Here is a 27,904-nt window from a genome sequence, read left to right on the forward strand (position 1 = left end):
TGGTACCACACTGAAACAGTTCATTAAACCTGGTTTCGATCAATATTTTAGAGGATAACTCATGTTAGGTATAGGCTAGGCCTGGGATTTGCCCTGATCAGACTCATACTTCCGCATCCTTCACATACTTCTTAAACAGATCCTGGGTTTTTTCTGGTTTGGATCACATAGTAGTGTGGTACCACACTGAACCAGTCGATTAAACCTGGACTCGATAAATATCTTAGAGGATAACGCATGTCAGGTCTATGTGAGGGCTGGGATTTGCCCTCTTCAGTATCATACTTTCGCATTCTTCACATACTTGTTGAACAGATCCTGGGTTTTTTCTGCTTTGGATCACGTACTAATGTGGTACCACACTGAAACAGTCAATTAAACCTAGTCTGGGTCAACATTTCAAAGGATAACGCATGTTAGGTCTGGGATAGGTCTGGGATTTGCCCTCTTCAGTCTCATACTTTCGCATTCTTCACATACTTCTTGAACAGATCCTGGGTTTTTTTCTGGTTTGGATTACATAGTAATGAGGCACCACACTGAAACAGTCGACTAAACCTGGTCTCCATCAATATTCTCGAGGATAACGCATGTTAGGTCTGGATTAGGTCGGGGATTTGCCCTCATCAGTCTCATACTTTCGCATTCTTCACATACTTCTTGACCAGATCCTGGGTTTTCTCTGCTTTGGATCACGTACTAATGTGGTACCACACTGAAACAGTCAATTTAACCTAGTCTGGGTCAACATTTCAAAGGATAACGCATGTTAGGTCTGGGTTAGGTCTAGGATTTGCCCTCATCAGGCTCATACTTTCGCATTTTTCGCATACTCGTTGACCAGATCCTGAGCTTTTTCTGGTTTGGATCACGTGGTAATGTGGTACCACACTGAAACAGTCAATTAAACCTAGTCTGGGTCAACATTTCAAAGGATAACGCATGTTAGGTCTGGGTTAGGTCTAGGATTTGCCCTCATCAGGCTCATACTTTCGCATTTTTCGCATACTCGTTGACCAGATCCTGAGCTTTTTCTGGTTTGGATCACGTAGTAATGTGGGACCACACTGAAACAGTCGATTAAACCATGTTTCGATCTATATTTTAGAGGATAACGCATGTTAGGTCTGGATTAGGTCTGGGATTTGCCGTCACCAGTCTCATACTTTCGCATTGTTCACATACTTCTTAAACAGATCCTGGGTTTTTCTGGTTTGGATCACATAGTAGTGTGGTACCACACTGAAACAGTCGACTAAACCTGGTTCCGATCAATATTTTTGAGGAAAACACATGTTATGGTCTCGGTTGGGTCTAGGATTTGCCCTCATCTGGGTCTTACTTTCGCATATTTCTCATACTTGTTGGCCAGATCCTGGGCTTCCACTCCTTTGGATCAGGTAGTAATGTGGTATCACACTGAAACAGTCCATTAAACCTGGTTTCGATCTATATTTTAGAGGATAACGCATGTTAGGTCTGGGTTAGGTCTGGGATTTGCCCTCATCAGGCTCATACTTTCGCATTCAGCACATACTTCTTGAACAGATCCTGGGTTTTTTCTGCTTTGGATCACGTACTAATGCGGTACCACACTGAAACAGTCAATTAAACCAAGTCTGGGTCAACATTTCAGAGGATAACGCATGTTAGGTCTGGGTTAGGTCTAGGATTTGCCCTCATCTGGCTCATACCTTCGCATTTTTCGCATACTCGTTGCCCATATTCTGAGCTTTCTCTGGTTTGGATCACGTGGTAATGTGGTACCACACTGAAACAATCAATTAAACTTAGTCTGGGTCAACATTTCAAAGGATAACGCTTGTTATGGCTGGGTTAGGTCTGTGATTTGCCATCATGAGGCCCATACTTTCGCATATTTCTCATACTGGTTGGCCAGATCCTGGGCTTTTTCTGGTTTGGATCACGTAGTAATGTGGGACCACACTGAAACAGTCGGCTAAACCTGGTCTCGATCAATATTTTAGAGGATAACGCATGTTAAGTCTGGGATAGGTCTGGGATTTGCCCTCTTCAGTCTCATACTTTCGCATTCTTCACATACTTCTTGAACAGATCCTGGATTTATCTGGTTTGGATCACATAGTAGTGTGGTACCACACTGAAACAGTCGACTAAACCTGGTTCCGATCAATATTTTTGAGGAAAACACATGTTATGGTTTCGGTTGGTTCTAGGATTTGCCCTCATCTGGGTCCTACTTTCGCATATTTCTCATACTTGTTGGCCAGATCCTGGACTTTCACTCCTCTGGATCACGTAGTAATGTGGTACCACGCTGAAACAGTCGTTTAAACCTGGTTTTGATCAATATTATAGAGGATAACTCATGTTAGGTCTAAGTTGGTTCTGGAATTTGCTCTCATCAGGCTCATACTTTCGCAGATTTCTCATTCTTGTTGGCCAGATCCTGGGCTTCCACTGATTTGGATCACGTAGTAATGTGGTACCACACTGAAACAGTCAATTAAACTTAGTCTGGGTCAACATTTCAAAGGATAACGCTTGTTAGGTCTGGGTTAGGTCTGTGATTTGCCATCATGAGGCCCATACTTTCGCATTGTTCACATACTTGTTGAACAGGTGCTGAGCTTTTTCTGGTATGGAGCACGTAGAAATGTGGTACCACAATGAAGCAGTCGACTAAACCTGGTTTTGATCAATATTTTAGAGGATAACGCATGTTAGGTCTAGGCTAGGCCTTGGATTTGCTCTCATCAGACTGATACTTTCGCATTCTTCACATACTTGTTGGCCAGATCCTTGGCGTCTTCTGGATTGGAGCACGTAGTAATATGGTACCACACTGAAACAGTCGCTTAATCCTGGTCTCGATCAATATCTTAGAGGATAACGCATGTTGGGTCTGTGTGAGGGCTGGGATTTGCCCTCATCAGGCTCATACTTTCGCATTCTTCACATACTTGTTGAACAGATCCTGGGTTTTTTCTGCTTTGGATCACGTACTAATGTGGTACCACACTGAAACAGTCAATTAAACCTAGTCTGGGTCATCATTTCAAAGGATAACGCATGTTAGGTCTGAGTTAGGTCTTGGATTTGCCCTCATCAGGCTCATACTTTCGCATTCTTCACATACTTCTTGAACAGCTCCTGGGATTTTTCTCGTTTTTATCACATAGTAATGTGGTACCACACTGAAACAGTCGATTAAACCTGGTGCCGATCAATATTTTTGAGCAAAACAGATGTTATGGTCTCGGTTAGGTCTGGGATTTGCCCTCATCTGGGTCATACTTTCGCATATTTCTCATACTTGTTGGGCAGATCCTGGTCTTTCACTGCTTTGGATTACGTAGTAATGTGGTACCACACTGAAACAGTCCATTAAACCTGGTTTTGATCAATATTATAGAGGATAACTCATGTTAGGTCTAAGTTGGTTCTGGAATTTGCTCTCATCAGGCTCATACTTTCGCAGATTTCTCATTCTTGTTGGCCAGATCCTGGGCTTCCACTGATTTGGATCACGTAGTAATGTGGTACCACACAGACACAGTCAATTAAACCTGGTCTGGGTCAACATTTCAAAGGATAACGCATGTTAGGTCTGGGTTAGGTATAGGATTTGCCCTCATCAGGCACATACCTTCCCATTTTTCGCATACTCGTTGCCCATATTCTGAGCTTTTTCTGGTTCGGATCACGTGGTAATGTGGTACCACACTGAAACAGTCAATCAATCCTAGTCTGGGTCAACATTTCAAAGGATAACGCATGTTAGGTCTGGGTTAGGTCTGTGATTTGCCATCATGAGGCTCATACTTTCGCATATTTCTCATACTTGTTGGCCAGATCCTGGGCTATCACTGCTCTGGATCACGTAGTAATGTGGTACCACACTGAAACAGTTCATTAAACCTGGTTTCCATCAATATTTTAGAGGATAACTCATGTTAGGTATAGGCTAGGCCTGGGATTTGCCCTGATCAGACTCATACTTCCGCATCCTTCACATACTGCTTAAACAGATCCTGGGTTTTTTCTGCTTTGGATCACATAGTAGTGTGGTACCACACTGAACCAGTCGATTAAACCTGGACTCGATAAATATCTTAGAGGATAACACATGTCAGGTCTGTGTGAGGGCTGGGATTTGCCCACATCAGGCTCATACTTTCGCATTTTTCGCATACTCGTTGCCCAGATTCTGAGCTTTCTCTGGTTTAGATCACGTGGTAATGTGGTACCACACTGAAACAGTCAATTAAGCCTGGTTTTGATCAATATTATAGAGGATAACTCATGTTAGGTCTAGGTTAGGTCTGGGATTTGCTCTCATCAGGCTCATACTTTCGCATATTTCTCATTCTTGTTGGCCAGAACCTGGGCTTCCACTGATTTGGATTACGTAGTAATGTGGTACCACACAGAAACAGTCAATTAAACCTGGGCTTGGTAAATATTTTAGCGGATATTGCATGTTAGGTCTGGGTTAGGTCTAGGATTTGCCCTCATCAGGCTCATACTTTCGCAGTTTTCACATACTTGTTGACCAGATCCTGAGCATTTTCTGGTTTGGATCACGTGGTAATGTGGTACCACACTGAAACAGTCAATCAAACCTAGTCTGGGTGAACATTTCAAAGGATAACGCATGTTAGGTCTGTATGAGGGCTGGGATTTGCCCTCATCAGTCTCATTCTTTCGCATTGTTCACATACTTCTTAAACAGATCCTGGGTTTTTCTGGATTGGATCACATAGTAGTGTGGTACCACACTGAAACAGTCGACTAAACCTGGTTCCGATCAATATTTTAGATGATAGCGCATGTTAGGTCTAGGTAAGGCCTGGGATTTGCCCTCATGAGGCTCATACTTTCACATATTTCTCATACTTGTTGCCCAGATCCTGGGCTTTTTCTGGTTTGGATCACGTAGTAATGTGGGACCACACTGAAACAGTCGATTAAACCTGGTCTCGATCAATATTTTAGAGGATAACGCATGTTAAGTCTGGGACAGGTCTGGGATTTGCCCTCTTCAGTCTCATACTTTCGCATTCTTCGCATACATCTTGATCAGATCCTGGGTTTATCTGGTTTGGATCACATAGTAGTGTGGTACCACACAGAAACAGTCGACTAAACCTGGTTCCGATCAATATTTTAGAGGATAACGCATGTTAGGTCTGTGTGAGGGCAGGGATTTGCCCTCATCAGGCTCATACTTTCGCATTCTTCACATACTCCTTGAACAGATACGGGGTTTTTTCTGGTTTGGATCACATAGCAATGTGGTTCCACACTGAACCAGTCGTTAAAACCTGGTTTCGATCAATGTTTTAGAGGGTAACGCATGTTAGGTCTAGGTTAGGCCTTGGATTTGCTCTCATCAGGCTCATACTTTCGCATATTTCTCATACTCGATGGCCAGATTCTGGACTTTTTTTATATTGGATCACGTAGTAATGTGGTACCACACAGAAACAGTCCATTAAACCTGGTTTCGATCAATATTTTAGAGGATAGCGCATGTTAGGTCTGGGATTTGCTTTCATCAGGCTCATACTTTCGCATATCTCTCATACTTGAGGGCCAGATTCTGGGCTTTTTCTGGTTTGGATCACGTAGTAATGTGGTACCACACTGAAGCAGTCAATTCAACCTGGTCTCGATAAATATTTTAGAGGATAACGCATGTTAGGTCTAGATTAGGCCTCGGATTTGCCCTCATCAGACTCATACTTTCGCATTCTTCACATACTTGTTGAACAGATCCCGGGTTTTTTCTGGTTTGGGTCACGTGGTATAGTGTTGCCACACTGAAACAGACCATTAAGCCAGGTTTCGATCAATATTATTGGGGATACCGCAAGTTAGGTCTAGGTTAGGTCAGGGATTTGCACTCATCAGGCTCATACTTTCGCATATTTCTCATACTTGATGGCCAGATTCTGGGCCTTTTCTGGTTTCGATCACGTAGTAATGCGGTACCGCACTGAAACAGTCCATTAAACCTGATTTCGATCAATGTTTTAGAGGATAACGCATGTTAGGTCTAGGTTAGGCCTTGGATTTGCCCTCATCAGACACATGCTTTCGCATTCTTCACATACTTGTTGCACAGATCCCGGGTTTCTTCTGGTTTGGATCACGCGGCAATGTGTTACCACACTGAAACAGACCATTAAACCTGGTTTCGATCAATATTTTAGAGGATAACGCATTCTAGGTCTATGTTAGGTCTGGGATTTGCTCTCATCAGGCTCATACTTTCGCATATTTCTCATACTTGCTGGCCAGATTCTGGGCTTTTTTTCGTTTGGATCACGCAGTAATGTGGTACCACACTCAAACAGTCCATTAAACCTGGTTTCGATCAATATTTTAGAGGATGGCGCATGGTAGGTCTGGGATTTGCTTTCATCAGGCTCATACTTTCGCTTATTTCTCATACTTGAGGGCCAGATTCTCGGCTTCTTCAGGTTTGGATCACATAGAAATGTGGTACCACACTGAAACAGCCCATTAAACCTGGTTTCGGTCAATGTTTTAGAGGATAACGCATGTTAGGTCTAGGTTAGGCCTCGGATTTGCCCGCATCAGACTCATATTCTCGCATATTTCTCATACTCGATGGCCAGATTCTGGGCTTTTTTTGGATTGGATCACGTAGTAATGTGGTACCACACAGAAACAGTCCATTAAACCTGGTTTCGATCAATATTTTAGAGGATAGCCCATGTTAGGTCTGGGATTTGCTTTCATCAGGCTCACACTTTCGCATATCTCTCCTACTTGAGGGCCAGATTCTGGGCTTTTTCTGGTTTGGATCACGTAGTAATGTGGTACCACACTGAAGCAGTCAATTCAACCTGGTCTCGATAAATATTTTAGAGGATAACGCATGTTAGGTCTGGGTTAGGTCTAGGATTTGCCCTCATCAGGCTCATATTCTCGCATTTTTCGCATACTCGTTGACCAGTTCCTGGAATTTTTCAGGTTTGGATCACGTGGTAATGTGTTACCACACTGAAACAGACCATTAAACCGGGTTTCGGTCAATATTATTGAGGATACCGCAAGTTAGGTCTAGGTTAGGTCAGAGATTTGCGCTCATCAGGCTCATACTTTCGCATATTTCTGATACTTGATGGCCAGATTCTGGTCTTTTTCTGGTTTCGATCACGTAGTAATGAGGTACCACACTGAAACAGTCCATTGAACCTGATTTCGATCAATGTTTTAGTGGATAACGCATGTTAGGTCTAGGTTAGGCCTTGGATTTGCCCTCATCAGGCTCATACTTTCGCATATTTCTCATACTCGATGGCCAGATTCTGGGCCTTTTTTGGTTTCGATCACGTAGTAATGCGGTACCGCACTGAAACAGCCCATTAATCCTGGTTTCGATCAATGTTTTAGAGGATAACGCATGTTAGGTCTAGGTTAGGCCTCGGATTTGCCCGCATCAGACTCATACTTTCGCATTCTTCAGATACTTGCTGAGCAGATCCCGGGTTTTTTCTGGTTTGGGTCACGTGGTATTGTGTTACCATACTGAAACAGACAATTAAACCTGGTTTCGATCAATATCTTAGAGGATAACGCATGTTAGGTCTAGGTTAGGTCAGGGATTTGCACTCATCAGGCTCATACTTTCGCATATCTCTCATACTTGATGGCCAGATTCTGGGCCTTTTTTGGTTTCGATCACGTAGTAATGCGGTACCGCACTGAAACAGCCCATTAAACCTGGTTTCGATCAATGTTTTAGAGGATAACGCATGTTAGGTCTAGGTTAGGCCTCGGATTTGCCCTCATCAGACTCATACTTTCGCATTCTTCAGATACTTGTTGAACAGATCCCGGGTTTTTTCTGGTTTGGGTCACGTGGTATTGTGTTACCACACTGAAACAGACCATTAAACCTGGTTTTGATCAATATTATTGAGGATACGGCATGTTAGGTCTAGGTTAGGCCTTGGATTTGCTCACATCAGGCTCATACTTTCGCATATTTCTCTTTCTTGTTAGCCAGATCCTTTGCTTTTCTGGTTTGGATCACATAGAAATGTGGCCCCACACTGAAACAGACCATTAAACCTGGTTTCGATCAATATTTTAGAGGATAACGCATTTTGGGTCTATGTTAGCTCTGGGATTTGCTCTCATCAGGCTCATACTTTCGCATATTTCTCATACTTGATGGCCAGATTCTGGGCTTTTCTTCGTTTGGATCACGCAGTAATGTGGTACCACACTGAAACAGTCCATTAAACCTGGTTTCGATCAATATTTTAGAGGATGGCGCATGGTAGGTCTGGGATTTGCTTTCATCAGGCTCATACTTTCGCTTATTTCTCATACTTGAGGGCCAGATTCTCGGCTTCTTCTGGTTTGGATCACGTAGTATTGTGGTGCCACACTGAAGCAGTCAATTCAACCTGGTCTCGATAAATATTTTCGGTCTGGGTTAGGTCTGGCATTTGCTCTCATCAGGCTCATGCTTTCGCATATTTCTCATACTTGATGGCCAGATTCTGGGCTTTTTTTGGTTTGGATCACGTAGTAATGTGGTACCACACTGAAACAGTCCATTAAACCTGGTTTCGATGAATATTTTAGAGGATAACGCATGGTAGGTCTATGTTAGGCCTTGGACTTGCCCCCATCAGACTCATACTTACGCATTCTTCACATACTTGTTGAACAGATCCCGGGTTTTTTCTGGTTCGGATCAGGTGATAATATGGTACCACACTGAAACAGTCAATTAAACCTAGTCGGGGTCAACATTTCAATAGATAACGCATGTTAGGTATGGGGTAGGTCTGTGTTTTGCCCTCATGAGGCTAATACTTTCGCATATTTCTCATACTTGCTGGCCAGATCCTGGGCTTTTACTGGTTTGGATCGCGTAGTAATGTGGTACCACACTGAAACAGTCGACTAATCCTGGTCACGATCAATATTTTAGAGGACAACATATGTTAGGTCTAGGTTAGGTCTCGGATTTGCTCTCATCAGGCTCATACTTTCGCATATTTCTGATACTTGATGGCCAGATTCTGGTCTTTTTCTGGTTTCGATCACGTAGTAGTGCGGTACCACACTGAAACAGTCCATTAAACATGGTTTTGATCAATATTTTAGAGGATAACGCATGTTAGGTCTGAGTTGGGTCTAGGATTTGCCCTCATCAGGCTCATACTTTCGCATATTTCTCTTACTTCTTAGCCAGATCCTTTGCTTTTTCAGGTTTGGATCACATAGAAATGTGGTACCACACTGAAACAGACCATTAAACCGGGTTTCGGTGAATATTATTGAGGATACCGCAAGTTAGGTCTAGGTTAGGCCAGGGATTTGCACTCATCAGGCTCATACTTTCGCATATTTCTGATACTTGATGGCCAGATTCTGGTCTTTTTCTGGTTTCGATCACGTAGTAATGAGGTACCACACTGAAACAGTCCATTGAACCTGATTTCGATAAATGTTCTAGTGGAAAACACATGTTAGGTCTAGGTTAGGCCTTGGATTTGCCCTCATCAGACTCATACTTTCGCATTCTTCACATACTTGTTGAGCAGATCCCGGGTTTTTTCTGGTTTGGGGCACGTGGTATTGTGTTACCATACTGAAACAGACAATTAAACCTGGTTTCGATCAATATCTTAGAGGATAACGCATGGTAGGTCTAGGTTAGGTCAGGGATTTGCACTCATCAGGCTCATACTTTCGCATATTTCTCATACTTGATGGCCAGATTCTGGGCCTTTTTTGGTTTCGATCACGTAGTAATGCGGTACCGCACTGAAACAGCCCATTAAACCTGATTTCGATCAATGTTTTAGAGGATAACGCATGTTAGGTCTAGGTTAGGCCTCGGATTTGCCCTCATCAGACTCATACTTTCGCATTCTTCAGATACTTGTTGAACAGATCCCGGGTTTTTTCTGGTTTGGGTCACGTGGTATTGTGTTACCACACTGAAACAGACCATTAAACCTGGTTTTGATCAATATTATTGAGGATACCGCATGTTAGGTCTAGGTTAGGTCTGGGATTTGCACTCATCAGGCTCATAGTTTCGCCATATTTCTCATACTTGATGGCCAGATTCTGGGCCTTTTTTGGTTTCGATCACGTAGTAATGCGGTACCAACCTGAAACAGTCCATTAAACCTGGTTTCGATCAATATTTTAGAGGGTAACGCATGTTAGGTCTAGGTTAGGCCTTGGATTTGCTCACATCAGGCTCATACTTTCGCATATTTCTCATACTCGATGGCCAGATTCTGGGCTTTTTTTGGATTGGATCACGTAGTAATGTGGTACCACACAGAAACAGTCCATTAAACCTGGTTTCGATCAATATGTTAGAGGATAGCGCATGTTAGGTCTGGGATTTGCTTTCACCAGGCTCATACTTTCGCATATCTCTCATACATGAGGGCCAGATTCTGGGCTTTTTCTGGTTTGGATCACGTAGTAATGTGGTACCACACTGAAGCAGTCAATTCAACCTGGTCTCGATAAATATTTTAGAGGATAACGCATGTTAGGTCTAGATTAGGCCTCGGACTTGCCCTCATCAGACTCATACTTTCGCATTCTTCACATACTTGTTGAACAGATCCCGGGTTTTTTCTGGTTTGGGTCACGTGGTATAGTGTTGCCACACTGAAACAGACCATTAAACCAGGTTTCGATCAATATTATTGGGGATACCGCAAGTTAGGTCTAGGTTAGGTCAGGGATTTGCACTCATCAGGCTCATACTTTCGCATATTTCTCATACTTGATGGCCAGATTCTGGGCCTTTGCTGGTTTCGATCACGTAGTAATGCGGTACCGCACTGAAACAGTCCATTAAACCTGATTTCGATCAATGTTTTAGAGGATAACGCATGTTAGGTCTAGGTTAGGCCTTGGATTTGCCCTCATCAGACTCATACTTTCGCATTCTTCAGATACTTGTTGAACAGATCCCGGGTTTTTTCTGGTTTGGGTCACGTGGTATAGTGTTGCCACACTGAAACAGACCATTAAACCTGGTTTCGATCAATATTATTGAGGATTGCGCATGTTAGGTCTAGGTTAGGTCAGGGATTTGGCACTCATCAGGCTCATACTTTCGCATATTTCTCATACTTGATGGCCAGATTCTGGGCGTTTTATGGTTGGGATCACGTAGTAATGTGGTACCACACTGAAACAGTCCATTAAACCTGGTTTCAATCAATATATCTGAGGATAACGCATGTTATGTCTAGGTTAGGTCTGTGATTTGCACTCATCAGGCCCATACATTCGCATTCTTCAAATACTTGTTGGACAGATCCCGGGTTTCTTCTGGTTTGGATCACGCGGTAATGTGTTGCCACACTGAAACAGACCATTAATCCTGGTTTCGATCAATATTTTAGAGGATAACGCATTTTAGGTCTATGTTAGGTCTGGGATTTGCTCTCATCAGGCTCATACTTTCGCATATTTCTCATACTTGATGGCCAGATTCTGGGCTTTTTTTCGTTTGGATCACGCAGTAATGTGGTACCACACTCAAACAGTCCATTAAACCTGGTTTCGATCAATATTTTAGAGGATGGCGCATGGTAGGTCTGGGATTTGCTTTCATCAGGCTCATACTTTCGCTTATTTCTCAAACTTGAGGGCCAGATTCTCGGCTTCTTCAGGTTTGGATCACATAGAAATGTGGTACCACACTGAAATTGCCCATTAAACCTGGTTTCGATCAATGTTTTAGAGGATAACGCATGTTAGGTCTAGGTTAGGCCTCGGATTGGCCCTCATCAGACTCATACTTTCGCATTCTTCAGATACTTGTTGAACAGATCCCGGGTTTTTTCTGGTTTGGTTCACGTGGTACTGTGTTACCACACTGAAACAGACCATTAAACCTGGTTTCGATCAATATTTTAGAGGATAGCGCATGTTAGGTCTGGGATTTGCTTTCATCAGTCTCATACTTTCGCATATCTCTCCTACTTGAGGGCCAGATTCTGGGCTTTTTCTGGTTTGGATCACGTAGTAATGTGGTACCACACTGAAGCAGTCAATTCAACCTGGTCTCGATAAATATTTTAGAGGATAACGCATGTTAGGTCTGGGTTAGGTCTAGGATTTGCCCTCATCAGGCTCATATTCTCGCATTTTTCGCATACTCGTTGACCAGTTCCTGGAATTTTTCAGGTTTGGATCAGGTGGTAATGTGTTACCACACTGAAACAGACCATTAAACCGGGTTTCGGTCAATATTATTGAGGATACCGCAAGTTAGGTCTAGGTTAGGTCAGGGATTTGTGCTCATCAGGCTCATACTTTCGCATATTTCTGATACTTGATGGCCAGATTCTGGTCTTTTTCTGGTTTCGATCACGTAGTAATGCGGTACCGCACTGAAACAGTCCATTGAACCTGATTTCGATCAATGTTTTAGTGGATAACGCATGTTAGGTCTAGGTTAGGCCTTGGATTTGCCCTCATCAGGCTCATACTTTCGCATATTTCTCATACTCGATGGCCAGATTCTGGGCCTTTTTTGGTTTCGATCACGTAGTAATGCGGTACCGCACTGAAACAGCCCATTAATCCTGGTTTCGATCAATGTTTTAGAGGATAACGCATGTTAGGTCTGGGTTAGGCCTCGGATTTGCCCGCATCAGACTCATACTTTCGCATTCTTCAGATACTTGTTGAGCAGATCCCGGGTTTTTTCTGGTTTGGGTCACGTGGTATTGTGTTACCATACTGAAACAGACAATTAAACCTGGTTTCGATCAATATCTTAGAGGATAACGCATGTTAGGTCTAGGTTAGGTCAGGGATTTGCACTCATCAGGCTCATACTTTCGCATATTTCTCATACTTGATGGCCAGATTCTGGGCCTTTTTTGGTTTCGATCACGTAGTAATGCGGTACCGCACTGAAACAGCCCATTAAACCAGGTTTCGATCAATGTTTTAGAGGATAACGCATGTTAGGTCTAGGTTAGGCCTCGGATTTGCCCTCATCAGACTCATACTTTCGCATTCTTCAGATACTTGTTGAACAGATCCCGGGTTTTTTCTGGTTTGGGTCACGTGGTATTGTGTTCCCACACTGAAACAGACCATTAATTTGGTTTTGATCAATATTGTTGAGGATACCGCATGTTAGGTCTAGGTTAGGTCTGGGATTTGCACTCATCAGGCTCATAGTTTCGCCATATTTCTCATACTTGATGGCCAGATTCTGGGCCTTTTTTGGTTTCGATCACGTAGTAATGCGGTACCACCCTGAAACAGTCCATTAAACCTGGTTTCGATCAATATTTTAGAGGGTAACGCATGTTAGGTCTAGGTTAGGTCTGGGATTTGCACTCATCAGGCTCATAGTTTCGCCATATTTCTCATACTTGATGGCCAGATTCTGGGCCTTTTTTGGTTTCGATCACGTAGTAATGCGGTACCACCCTGAAACAGTCCATTAAACCTGGTTTCGATCAATATTTTAGAGGGTAACGCATGTTAGGTCTAGGTTAGGCCTTGGATTTGCTCACATCAGGCTCATACTTTCGCATATTTCTCATACTCGATGGCCAGATTCTGGGCTTTTTTTGGATGGGATCACGTAGTAATGTGGTACCACACAGAAACAGTCCATTTAACCTGGTTTCGATCAATATCTTAGAGGATAGCGCATGTTAGGTCTGAGTTGGGTCTAGGATTTGCCCTCATCAGGCTCATACTTTCGCATATTTCTCTTTCTTGTTAGCCAGATCCTTTGCTTTTCTGGTTTGGATCACATAGAAATGTGGCCCCACACTGAAACAGACCATTAAACCTGGTTTCGATCAATATTTTAGAGGATAACGCATTTTAGGTCTATGTTAGGTCGGGGATTTGCTCTCATCAGGCTCATACTTTCGCATATTTCTCATACTTGATGGCCAGATTCTGGGCTTTTCTTCGTTTGGATCACGCAGTAATGTGGTGCCACACTGAAACAGTCCATTAAACCTGGTTTCGATCAATATTTTAGAGGATGGCGCATGGTAGGTCTGGGATTTGCTTTCATCAGGCTCATACTTTCGCTTATTTCTCATACTTGAGGGCCAGATTCTCGGCTTCTTCTGGTTTGGATCACGTAGTATTGTGGTACCACACTGAAGCAGTCAATTCAACCTGGTCTCGATAAATATTTTCGGTCTGGGTTAGGTCTAGGATTTGCCCACATCAGGCTCATATTTTCGCATTATTCGCATACTCGTTGACCAGATCCTGGACTTTTTCTGGTTTGGGTCACGTGGAATTGTGTTACCACATTGAAACAGTACTTTAACCAGGTTTCGATCAATATCTTAGAGGATAACGTATGTTAGGTCTATGTTAGGTCTGGGATTTGCTCTCATCAGGCTCATGCTTTCGCATATTTCTCATACTTGATGGCCAGATTCTGGGCTTTTTTTGGTTTGGATCACGTAGTAATGTGGTACCACACTGAAACAGTCCATTAAACCTGGTTTCGATGAATATTTTAGAGGATAACGCATGGTAGGTCTATGTTACGCCTTGGACTTGCCCCCATCAGACTCATACTTTCGCATTCTTCACATACTTGTTGAACAGATCCCGGGTTTTTTCTGGTTCGGATCAGGTGATAATATGGTACCACACTGAAACAGTCAATTAAACCTAGTCGGGGTCAACATTTCAATAGATAACGCATGTTAGGTATGGGGTAGGTCTGTGTTTTGCCCTCATGAGGCTAATACTTTCGCATATTTCTCATACTTGCTGGCCAGATCCTGGGCTTTTACTGGTTTGGATCGCGTAGTAATGTGGTACCACACTGAAACAGTCGACTAATCCTGGTCACGATCAATATTTTAGAGGATAACATATGTTAGGTCTAGGTTAGGTCTCGGATTTGCTCTCATCAGGCTCATACCTTCGCATTCTTCACATACTCGATGGCCAGATTCTGGGCCTTTTTTGGTTTCGATCACGTAGTAATGAGGTACCACACTGAAACAGTCCATTGAACCTGATTTCGATAAATGTTCTAGTGGAAAACACATGTTAGGTCTAGGTTAGGCCTTGGATTTGCCCTCATCAGAGTCATACCTTCGCATTCTTCACATACTCGATGGCCAGATTCTGGGCCTTTTTTGGTTTCGATCACGTAGTAATGAGGTACCACACTGAAACAGTCCATTGAACCTGATTTCGATAAATGTTCTAGTGGAAAACACATGTTAGGTCTAGGTTAGGCCTTGGATTTGCCCTCATCAGACTCATACCTTCGCATTCTTCACATACTCGATGGCCAGATTCTGGGCCTTTTTTTGGTTTCGATCACGTAGTAATGCGGTACCGCACTGAAACAGCCCATTAATCCTGGTTTCGATCAATGTTTTAGAGGATAACGCATGTTAGGTCTGGGTTAGGCCTCGGATTTGCCCGCATCAGACTCATACTTTCGCATTCTTCAGATACTTGTTGAGCAGATCCCGGGTTTTTTCTGGTTTGGGTCACGTGGTATTGTGTTACCATACTGAAACAGACAATTAAACCTGGTTTCGATCAATATCTTAGAGGATAACGCATGTTAGGTCTAGGTTAGGTCAGGGATTTGCACTCATCAGGCTCATACTTTCGCATATTTCTCATACTTGATGGCCAGATTCTGGGCCTTTTTTGGTTTCGATCACGTAGTAATGCGGTACCGCACTGAAACAGCCCATTAAACCTGGTTTCGATCTATGTTTTAGAGGATAACGCATGTTAGGTCTAGGTTAGGCCTCGGATTTGCCCTCATCAGACTCATACTTTCGCATTCTTCAGATACTTGTTGAACAGATCCCGGGTTTTTTCTGGTTTGGGTCACGTGGTATTGTGTTACCACACTGAAACAGACCATTAAACCTGGTTTTGATCAATATTATTGAGGATACCGCATGTTAGGTCTAGGTTAGGTCTGGGATTTGCACTCATCAGGCTCATAGTTTCGCCATATTTCTCATACTTGATGGCCAGATTCTGGGCCTTTTTTGGTTTCGATCACGTAGTAATGCGGTACCAACCTGAAACAGTCCATTAAACCTGGTTTCGATCAATATTTTAAAGGGTAACGCATGTTAGGTCTAGGTTAGGCCTTGGATTTGCTCACATCAGGCTCATACTTTCGCATATTTCTCATACCCGATGGCCAGATTCTGGGCTTTTTTTGGATTGGATCACGTAGTAATGTGGTACCACACAGAAACAGTCCATTAAACCTGGTTTCGATCAATATTTTCGAGGATAGCGCATGTTAGGTCTGGGATTTGCTTTCACCAGTCTCATACTTTCGCATATCTCTCATACTTGAGGGCCAGATTCTGGGCTTTTTCTGGTTTAGATCACGTAGTAATGTGGTACCACACTGAAGCAGTCAATTCAACCTGGTCTCGATAAATATTTTAGAGGATAACGCATGTTAGGTCTAGATTAGGCCTCGGATTTGCCCTCATCAGACTCATACTTTCGCATTCTTCAGATACTTGTTGAACAGATCCCGGGTTTTTTCTGGTTTGGGTCACGTGGTATTGTGTTGCCACACTGAAACAGACCATTAAACCAGGTTTCGATCAATATTATTGGGGATACCGCAAGTTAGGTCTAGGTTAGGTCAGGGATTTGCACTCATCAGGCTCATACTTTCGCATATTTCTCATACTTGATGGCCAGATTCTGGGCCTTTGCTGGTTTCGATCACGTAGTAATGCGGTACCGCACTGAAACAGTCCATTAAACCTGATTTCGATCAATGTTTTAGAGGATAACGCATGTTAGGTCTAGGTTAGGCCTTGGATTTGCCCTCATCAGACACATGCTTTCGCATTCTTCACATACTTGTTGCACAGATCCCGGGTTTTTTCTGGTTTGGGTCAGGTGGTACTGTGTCACCACACTGAAACAGACCATTAAACCTGGTTTCGATCAATATTATTGAGGATAGCGCATGTTAGGTCTAGGTTAGGTCAGGGATTTGGCACTCATCAGGCTCTTACTTTCGCATATTTCTCATACTTGATGGCCAGATTCTGGGCTTTTTTTCGTTTGGATCATGCAGTAATGTGGTACCACACTCAAACAGTCCATTAAACCTGGTTTCGATCAATATTTTAGAGGATAACGCATTTTAGGTCTATGTTAGGTCTGGGATTTGCTCTCATCAGGCTCATACTTTTGCATATTTCTCATACTTGATGGCCAGATCCTGGCCTTTTTCTGGTTTGGATCACGTAGTAATGCGGTACCACCCTGAAACAGTCCACTAAACGTGGTTTCGATCAATATTTTAGAGGATAGCGCATGTTAGGTCTGGGATTTGCTTTCATCAGGCTCATACTTTCGCATATCTCTCCTACTTGAGGGCCAGATTCTGGGCTTTTTCTGGTTTGGATCACGTAGTAATGTGGTACCACACTGAAGCAGTCAATTCAACCTGGTCTCGATAAATATTTTAGAGGATAACGCATGTTAGGTCTGGGTTAGGTCTAGGATTTGCCCTCATCAGGCTCATTTTCTTGCATTCTTCGCATACTCGTTGACCAGTTCCTGGAATTTTTCAGGTTTGGATCACGTGGTAGTGTGTTACCACACTGAAACAGACCATTAAACCGGGTTTCGGTCAATATTATTGAGGATACCGCAAGTTAGGTCTAGGTTAGGTCAGGGATTTGCGCTCATCAGGCTCATACTTTCGCATATTTCTGATACTTGATGGCCAGATTCTCGTCTTTTTCTGGTTTCGATCACGTAGTAATGAGGTACCACACTGAAACAGTCCATTGAACCTGATTTCGATCAATGTTTTAGTGGATAACGCATGTTAGGTCTAGGTTAGGCCTTGGATTTGCCCTCATCAGACTCATACTTTCGCATTCTTCACATACTTGTTGAGCAGATCCCGGGTTTTTTCTGGTTTGGGTCACGTGGTATTGTTACCACACTGAAACAGACCATTAAACCAGGTTTCGATCAATATTATTGGGGATACCGCAAGTTAGGTCTAGGTTAGGTCAGGTATTTGCACTCATCAGGCTCATACTTTCGCATATTTCTCATACTTGATCGCCAGATTCTGGTCTTTTTCTGGTTTGGATCACGTAGTAATGCGGTACCACCCTGAAACAGTCCATTAAACATGGGTTTGATCAATATTTTAGCGGATAACGCATGTTAGGTCTGGGTTAGGCCTAGGATTTGCCCTCATCAGGCTCATACTTTCGCATTTTTCGCATACTCGTTGACAAGATCCTGAGCTTTTTCTGGTTTGGATCAGGTGGTAATGTGGTACCACACTGAAACAGTCAATTACACCTAGTCTGGGTCAACATTTCAGAAGATAACGCATGTTAGTTCTGGGTTAGGTCTGTGATTTGCCATCATGAGGCCCATACTTTCGCATGTTTCCCATACTTGTTGGCCAGATCCTGGGCTTTCACTCCTTTGGATCAGGTAGTAATGTGGTATCACACTGAAACAGTCCATTAAACCTGGTTTTGATCTATATTTTAGAGGATAACGCATGTTAGGTCTGGGTTAGGTCTGGGATTTGCCCTCATCAGGCTCATACTTTCGCATTCTTCACATACTTCTTGAACAGATCCTGGGTTTTTTCTGCTTTGGATTACGTACTAATGTGGTACCACACTGAAACAGTCGAATAAACCTGGTCTCCATCAATATTTTCGAGGATAACGCATGTTAGGTCTGGATTAGGTCGGGGATTTGCCCTCATCAGTCTCATACTTTCGCATTCTTCACATACTTGTTGAACAGATCCTGGGTTTTTTCTGCTTTGGATCACGTACTAATGCGGTATCACACTGAAACAGTCAATTAAACCAAGTCTGGGTCAACATTTCAAAGGATAACGCATGTTAGGTCTGGGTTAGGTCTGGGATTTGCCCTCATCAGGCTCATACCTTCGCATTTTTCGCATACTCGTTGCCCATATTCTGAGCTTTCTCTGGTTTGGATCACGTGGTAATGTGGTACCACACTGAAACAGTCAATTAAACTTAGTCTGGGTCAACATTTCAAAGTATAACGCTTGTTAGGTCTGGGTTAGGTCTGTGATTTGCCATCATGAGGCCCATACTTTCGCATATTTCCCATACTTGTTGGCCAAATCCTGGGCTTTCACTCCTTTGGATCAGGTAGTAATGTGGTATCACACTGAAACAGTCCATTAAACCTGGTTTCGATCTATATTTTAGAGGATAACGCATGTTAGGTCTGGGTTAGGTCTGTGATTTGCCCTCATCAGGCTCATACTTTCGCATTCTTCACATACTTCTTGAACAGATCCTGGGTTTTTTCTGCTTTGGATCACGTACTAATGTGGTACCACACTGAAACAGTCAATTAAACCTAGTCTGGGTCAACATTTCAAAGGATAACGCATGTTAGGTCTGGGTTAGGTGTGGGATTTGGTCCCATCAGGCTCATACTTGCGCATATTTCTCTTACTTGATGGCCAGCTTCTGGCCTTTTTCTGGTTTGGATCGCGTAGTAATGTGGTACCACACTGAAACAGTCGACTAAACCTGGTCTCGATCAATATATTCGAGGATAACGCATGTTAGGTCTGGGATAGGTCTGGGATTTGCCCACTTCAGTCTCATACTTTCGCATTCTTCACATACTTCTTGAACAGATCCTGGGTTTTTTCTGGTTTGGATTACATAGTAATGTGGTACCACACTGAAACAGTCGATTAAAGCATGTTTCGATCTATATTTTAGATGATAACGCATGTTAGGTCTGGATTAGGTCCGGGATTTGCCCTCATCAGTCTCATACTTTCGCATTGTTCACATACTTCTTAAACAGATCCTGGGTTTCTCTGGTTTGGATCACATAGTAGTGTGGTACCACACTGAAACAGTCGATTAATCGATGTTTCGATCTATATTTTAGAGGATAACGCATGTTAGGTCTGGATTAGGTCTGGGATTTGCCCTCATCAGTCTCATACTTTCGCATTGTTCACATACTTCTTAAACAGATCCTGGGTTTTTCTGGTTTGGATCACATAGTAGTGTGGTACCACACTGAAACAGTCGACTAAACCTGGTTCCGAACAATATTTTTGAGGAAAACACATGTTGTGGTCTCGGTTGGGTCTAGGATTTGCCCTCATCTGGGTCTTACTTTCGCATATCTCTCATACTTGTTGGCCAGATCCTGGGCTTTCACTCCTTTGGATCACGTAGTAATGTGGTACCACACTGAAACAGTCGATTAAACCATGTTTCGATCTATATTTTACAGCATAACACATGTTAGGTCTGGATTAGGTCCGGGATTTGCCCTCATCAGTCTCATACTTTCGCATTGTTCACATACTTCTTAAACAGATCCTGGGTTTTTTCTAGTATGGATCACGTAGAAATGTGGTACCACAATGAAGCAGTCGACTAAACCTGGTTCTGATCAATATTTTGGAGGATAACGCATGTTAGGTCTGGGATAGGTCTGGGATTTGCCCTCTTCAGTCTCATACTTTCGCTTTCTTCACATACTTCTTGAACAGCTCCTGGGATTTTTCTCGTTTTTATCACATAGTAATGTGGTACCACACTGAAACAGTCGATTAAACCTGGTGCCGATCAATATTTTTGAGCAAAACAGATGTTATGGTCTCGGTTAGGTCTGGGATTTGCCCTCATCTGGGTCATACTTTCGCATATTTCTCATACTTGTTGGGCAGATCCTGGTCTTTCACTGCTTTGGATTACGTAGTAATGTGGTACCACACTGAAACAGTCCATTAAACCTGGTTTTGATCAATATTATAGAGGATAACTCATGTTAGGTCTAAGTTGGTTCTGGAATTTGCTCTCATCAGGCTCATACTTTCGCAGATTTCTCATTCTTGTTGGCCAGATCCTGGGCTTCCACTGATTTGGATCACGTAGTAATGTGGTACCACACAGAAACAGTCAATTAAACCTGGTCTGGGTCAACATTTCAAAGGATAACGCATGTTAGGTCTGGGTTAGGTCTAGGATTTGCCCTCATCAGGCTCATACCTTCCCATTTTTCGCATACTCGTTGCGCATATTCTGAGCTATTTCTGGTTTGGATCACGTGGTAATGTGGTACCACACTGAAACAGTCAATCAATCCTAGTCTGGGTCAACATTTCAAAGGATAACGCATGTTAGGTCTGGGTTAGGTCTGTGATTAGCCATCATGAGGCTCATACTTTCGCATATTTCTCATACTTGTTGGCCAGATCCTGGGCTATCACTGCTCTGGATCACGTAGTAATGTGGTACCACACTGAAACAGTTCATTAAACCTGGTTTCGATCAATATTTTAGAGGATAACTCATGTTAGGTATAGGCTAGGCCTGGGATTTGCCCTGATCAGACTCATACTTCCGCATCCTTCACATACTTCTTAAACAGATCCTGGGTTTTTTCTGGTTTGGATCACATAGTAGTGTGGTACCACACTGAACCAGTCGATTAAACCTGGACTCGATAAATATCTTAGAGGATAACGCATGTCAGGTCTATGTGAGGGCTGGGATTTGCCCTCTTCAGTCTCATACTTTCGCATTCTTCACATACTTGTTGAACAGATCCTGGGTTTTTTCTGCTTTGGATCACGTATTAATGTGGTACCACACTGAAACAGTCAATTAAACCTAGTCTGGGTCAACATTTCAAAGGATAACGCATGTTAGGTCTGGGATAGGTCTGGGATTTGCCCTCTTCAGTCTCATACTTTCGCATTCTTCACATACTTCTTGAACAGATCCTGGGTTTTTTCTGGTTTGGATTACATAGTAATGAGGCACCACACTGAAACAGTCGACTAAACCTGGTCTCCGTCAATATTCTCGAGGATAACGCATGTTAGGTCTGGATTAGGTCGGGGATTTGCCCTCATCAGTCTCATACTTTCGCATTCTTCACGTACTTCTTGACCAGATCCTGGGTTTTCTCTGCTTTGGATCACGTACTAATGTGGTACCACACTGAAACAGTCAATTTAACCTAGTCTGGGTCAACATTTCAAAGGATAACGCATGTTAGGTCTGGGTTAGGTCTAGGATTTGCCCTCATCAGGCTCATACTTTCGCATTTTTCGCATACTCGTTGACCAGATCCTGAGCTTTTTCTGGTTTGGATCACGTGGTAATGTGGTACCACACTGAAACAGTCAATTAAACCTAGTCTGGGTCAACATTTCAAAGGATAACGCATGTTAGGTCTGGGTTAGGTCTAGGATTTGCCCTCATCAGGCTCATACTTTCGCATTTTTCGCATACTCGTTGACCAGATCCTGAGCTTTTTCTGGTTTGGATCACATAGTAGTGTGGTACCACACTGAAACAGTCGACTAAACCTGGTTCCGATCAATATTTTTGAGGAAAACACATGTTATGGTCTCGGTTGGGTCTAGGATTTGCCCTCATCTGGGTCTTACTTTCGCATATTTCTCATACTTGTTGGCCAGATCCTGGGCTTTCACTCCTTTGGATCAGGTAGTAATGTGGTATCACACTGAAACAGTCCATTAAACCTGGTTTCGATCTATATGTTAGAGGATAACGCATGTTAGGTCTGGGTTAGGTCTGGGATTTGCCCTCATCAGGCTCATACTTTCGCATTCAGCACATACTTCTTGAACAGATCCTGGGTTTTTTCTGCTTTGGATCACGTACTACTGCGGTACCACACTGAAACAGTCAATTAAACCAAGTCTGGGTCAACATTTCAAAGGATAACGCATGTTAGGTCTGGGTTAGGTCTAGGATTTGCCCTCATCAGGCTCATACCTTCGCATTTTTCGCATACTCGTTGCCCATATTCTGAGCTTTCTCTGGTTTGGATCACGTGGTAATGTGGTACCACACTGAAACAATCAATTAAACTTAGTCTGGGTCAACATTTCAAAGGATAACGCTTGTTATGTCTGGGTTAGGTCTGTGATTAGCCATCATGAGGCCCATACTTTCGCATATTTCTCATACTGGTTGGCCAGATCCTGGGCTTTTTCTGGTTTGGATCAGGTAGTAATGTGGGACCACACTGAAACAGTCGATTAAACCTGGTCTCGAACAATATTTTAGAGGATAACGCATGTTAAGTCTGGGATAGGTCTGGGATTTGCCCTCTTCAGTCTCATACTTTCGCATTCTTCACATACTTCTTGAACAGATCCTGGATTTATCTGGTTTGGATCACATAGTAGTGTGGTACCACACTGAAACAGTCGACTAAACCTGGTTCCGATCAATATTTTTGAGGAAAACACATGTTATGGTTTCGGTTGGTTCTAGGATTTGCCCTCATCTGGGTCCTACTTTCGCATATTTCTCATACTTGTTGGCCAGATCCTGGACTTTCACTCCTCTGGATCACGTAGTAATGTGGTACCACGCTGAAACAGTCGTTTAAACCTGGTTTTGATCAATATTATAGAGGATAACTCATGTTAGGTCTAAGTTGGTTCTGGAATTTGCTCTCATCAGGCTCATACCTTCCCATTTTTCGCATACTCGTTGCCCATATTCTGAGCTTTTTCTGGTTCGGATCACGTGGTAATGTGGTACCACACTGAAACAGTCAATCAATCCTAGTCTGGGTCAACATTTCAAAGGATAACGCATGTTAGGTCTGGGTTAGGTCTGTGATTTGCCATCATGAGGCCCATACTTTCGCATATTTCTCATACTGGTTGGCCAGATCCTGGGCTTTTTCTGGTTTGGATCACGTAGTAATGTGGGACCACACTGAAACAGTCGATTAAACCTGGTCTCGATCTATATTTTAGAGCATAACGCATGTTAGGTCTGGATTAGGTCAGGGATTTGCCCTCATCAGTCTCATACTTTCGCATTGTTCACATACTTGTTGAACAGGTGCTGAGCTTTTTCTGGTATGGAGCACGTAGAAATGTGGTACCACAATGAAGCAGTCGACTAAACCTGGTTTTGATCAATATTTTAGAGGATAACGCATGTTAGGTCTAGGCTAGGCCTTGGATTTGCCCTCATCAGACTGATACTTTCGCATTCTTCACATACTTGTTGGCCAGAACCTTGGCGTCTTCTGGATTGGAGCACGTAGTAATGTGGTACCACACTGAAACAGTCGCTTAATCCTGGTCTCGATCAATATCTTAGAGGATAACGCATGTTGGGTCTGTGTGAGGGCTGGGATTTGCCCTCATCAGGCTCATACTTTCGCATTCTTCACATACTTGTTGAACAGATCCTGGGTTTTCTCTGCTTTGGATCACGTACTAATGTGGTACCACACTGAAACAGTCAATTAAACCTAGTCTGGGTCATCATTTCAAAGGATAACGCATGTTAGGTCTGAGTTAGGTCTTGGATTTGCCCTCATCAGGCTCATACTTTCGCATTCTTCACATACTTCTTGAACAGCTCCTGGGATTTTTCTCGTTTTTATCACATAGTAATGTGGTACCACACTGAAACAGTCGATTAAACCTGGTGCCGATCAATATTTTTGAGCAAAACAGATGTTATGGTCTCGGTTAGGTCTGGGATTTGCCCTCATCTGGGTCATACTTTCGCATATTTCTCATACTTGTTGGGCAGATCCTGGTCTTTCACTGCTTGGGTTACGTAGTAATGTGGTACCACACTGAAACAGTCCATTAAACCTGGTTTTGATCAATATTATAGAGGATAACTCATGTTAGGTCTAAGTTGGTTCTGGAATTTGCTCTCATCAGGCTCATACTTTCGCAGATTTCTCATTCTTGTTGGCCAGATCCTGGGCTTCCACTGATTTGGATCACGTAGTAATGTGGTACCACACAGACACAGTCAATTAAACCTGGCCTGGGTCAACATTACAAAGGATAACGCATGTTAGGTCTGGGTTAGGTCTATGATTTGCCCTCATCAGGCTCATACCTTCCCATTTTTCGCATACTCGTTGCCCATATTCTGAGCTTTTTCTGGTTCGGATCACGTGGTAATGTGGTACCACACTGAAACAGTCAATCAATCCTAGTCTGGGTCAACATTTCAAAGGATAACGCATGTTAGGTCTGGGTTAGGTCTGTGATTTGCCATCATGAGGCTCATACTTTCGCATATTTCTCATACTTGTTGGCCAGATCCTGGGCTATCACTGCTCTGGATCACGTAGTAATGTGGTACCACACTGAAACAGTTCATTAAACCTGGTTTCGATCAATATTTTAGAGGATAACTCATGTTAGGTATAGGCTAGGCCTGGGATTTGCCCTGATCAGACTCATACTTCCGCATCCTTCACATACTTCTTAAACAGATCCTGGGTTTTTTCTGGTTTGGATCACATAGTAGTGTGGTACCACACTGAACAAGTCGATTAAACCTGGACTCGATAAATATCTTAGAGGATAACGCATGTCAGGTCTGTGTGAGGGCTGGGATTTGCCCTCTTCAGTCTCATACTTTCGCATTCTTCACATACTTGTTGAACAGATCCTGGGTTTTTTCTGCTTTGGATCACGTACTAATGTGGTACCACACTGAAACAGTCAATTAAACCTAGTCTGGGTCAACATTTCAAAGGATAACGCATGTTAGGTCTGGGATAGGTCTGGGATTTGCCCTCTTCAGTCTCATACTTTCGCATTCTTCACATACTTCTTGAACAGATCCTAGGTTTTTTCTGGTTTGGATTACATAGTAATAAGGCACCACACTGAAACAGTCGACTAAACCTGGTCTCCATCAATATTCTCGAGGATAGCGCATGTTAGGTCTAGGTTAGGTCTGGGATTTGCTCTCATCAGGCTCATACTTTCGCATTCTTCGCATACTTCTTGACCAGATCCTGGGTTTTCTCTGCTTTGGATCACGTACTAATGTGGTACCACACTGAAACAGTCAATTAAACCTAGTCTGGGTCAACATTTCAAAGGATAACGCATGTTAGGTCTGGGTTAGGTCTAGGATTTGCCCTCATCGGGCTCATACTTTCACATTTTTCGCATACTCGTTGACCAGATCCTGAGCTTTTTCTGGTTTGGATCACGTGGTAATGTGGTACCACACTGAAACAGTCAATTAAACCCAGTCTGGGTCATCATTTCAAAGGATAACGCATGTTAGGTCTGTGTTAGGTCTAGGATTTGCCCACATCAGGCTCATACTTTCGCATTTTTCGCATACTCGTTGCCCAGATTCTGAGCTTTCTCTGGTTTAGATCACGTGGTAATGTGGTACCACACTGAAACAGTCAATTAAGCCTGGTTTTGATCAATATTATAGAGGATAACTCATGTTAGGTCTAGGTTAGGTCTGGGATTTGCTCTCATCAGGCTCATACTTTCGCATATTTCTCATTCTTGTTGGCCAGATCCTGGGCTTCCACTGATTTGGATTACGTAGTAATGTGGTACCACACAGAAACAGTCAATTAAACCTGGGCTTGGTAAATATTTTAGCGGATATTGCATGTTAGGTCTGGGTTAGGTCTAGGATTTGCCCTCATCAGGCTCATACTTTCGCAGTTTTCACATACTTGTTGACCAGATCCTGAGCATTTTCTGGTTTGGATCACGTGGTAATGTGGTACCACACTGAAACAGTCAATCAAACCTAGTCTGGGTCAACATTTCAAAGGATAACGCATGTTAGGTCTGTATGAGGGCTGGGATTTGCTTTCATCAGTCTCATTCTTTCGCATTGTTCACATACTTCTTAAACAGATCCTGGGTTTTTCTGGATTGGATCACATAGTAGTGTGGTACCACACTGAAACAGTCGACTAAACCTGGTTCCGATCAATATTTTAGATGATAGCGCATGTTAGGTCTAGGTAAGGCCTGGGATTTGCCCTCATGAGGCTCATACTTTCGCATATTTCTCATACTTGTTGCCCAGATCCTGGGCTTTTTCTGGTTTGGATCACGTAGTAATGTGGGACCACACTGAAACAGTCGATTAAACCTGGTCTCGATCAATATTTTAGAGGATAACGCATGTTAAGTCTGGGACAGGTCTGGGATTTGCCCTCTTCAGTCTCATACTTTCGCATTCTTCACATACATCTTGATCAGATCCTGGGTTTATCTGGTTTGGATCACATAGTAGTGTGGTACCACACAGAAACAGTCGACTAAACCTGGTTCCGATCAATATTTTAGAGGATAACGCATGTTAGGTCTGTGTGAGGGCAGGGATTTGCCCTCATCAGGCTCATACTTTCGCATTCTTCACATACTCCTTGAACAGATCCGGGGTTTTTTCTGGTTTGGATCACATAGCAATGTGGTTCCACACTGAAACAGTCGATTAAACCTGGTCTCGATCAATATTTTAGAGGATAACGCATGTTAGGTCTGTGATAGGTCTGGGATTTGCCCTCATCAGACTCATACTTTCGCATTCTTCACATACTTGAACAGATCCTGGGTTTTTTCTGCTTTGGAGCACGTACTAATGTGGTACCACACTGAAACAGTCAATTAAACCTAGTCTGGGTCATCATTTCAAAGGATAACGCATGTTAGGTCTGAGTTAGGTCTAGGATTTGCACTCATCAGGCTCATGCTTTCGCATTTTTCGCATACTCGTTGACCAGATCCTGAGCTTTTTCTGGTATGGATCACGTGGTAATGTGGTACCACACTGAAACAGTCGATTAAACCTAGTCTGGGTCAACATTTCAAAGGATAACGCATGTTAGGTCTGGTTTGGGTGTAGGATTTGCCCTAATCAGGCTCATACTTTCGCATTCTTCACATACTTCTTGGACAGATCCGGGGTTTTTTCTGGTTTGGATCACATAGCAATGTGGTTGCACACTGAAACAGTCGATTAAACCTGGTCTCGATCAATATTTTAGAGGATAACGCATGTCA

Source organism: Colletes latitarsis, chromosome 4, assembly GCF_051014445.1.
Source record: "Colletes latitarsis isolate SP2378_abdomen chromosome 4, iyColLati1, whole genome shotgun sequence".
In the NCBI taxonomy this organism is placed as follows: domain Eukaryota; kingdom Metazoa; phylum Arthropoda; class Insecta; order Hymenoptera; family Colletidae; genus Colletes; species Colletes latitarsis.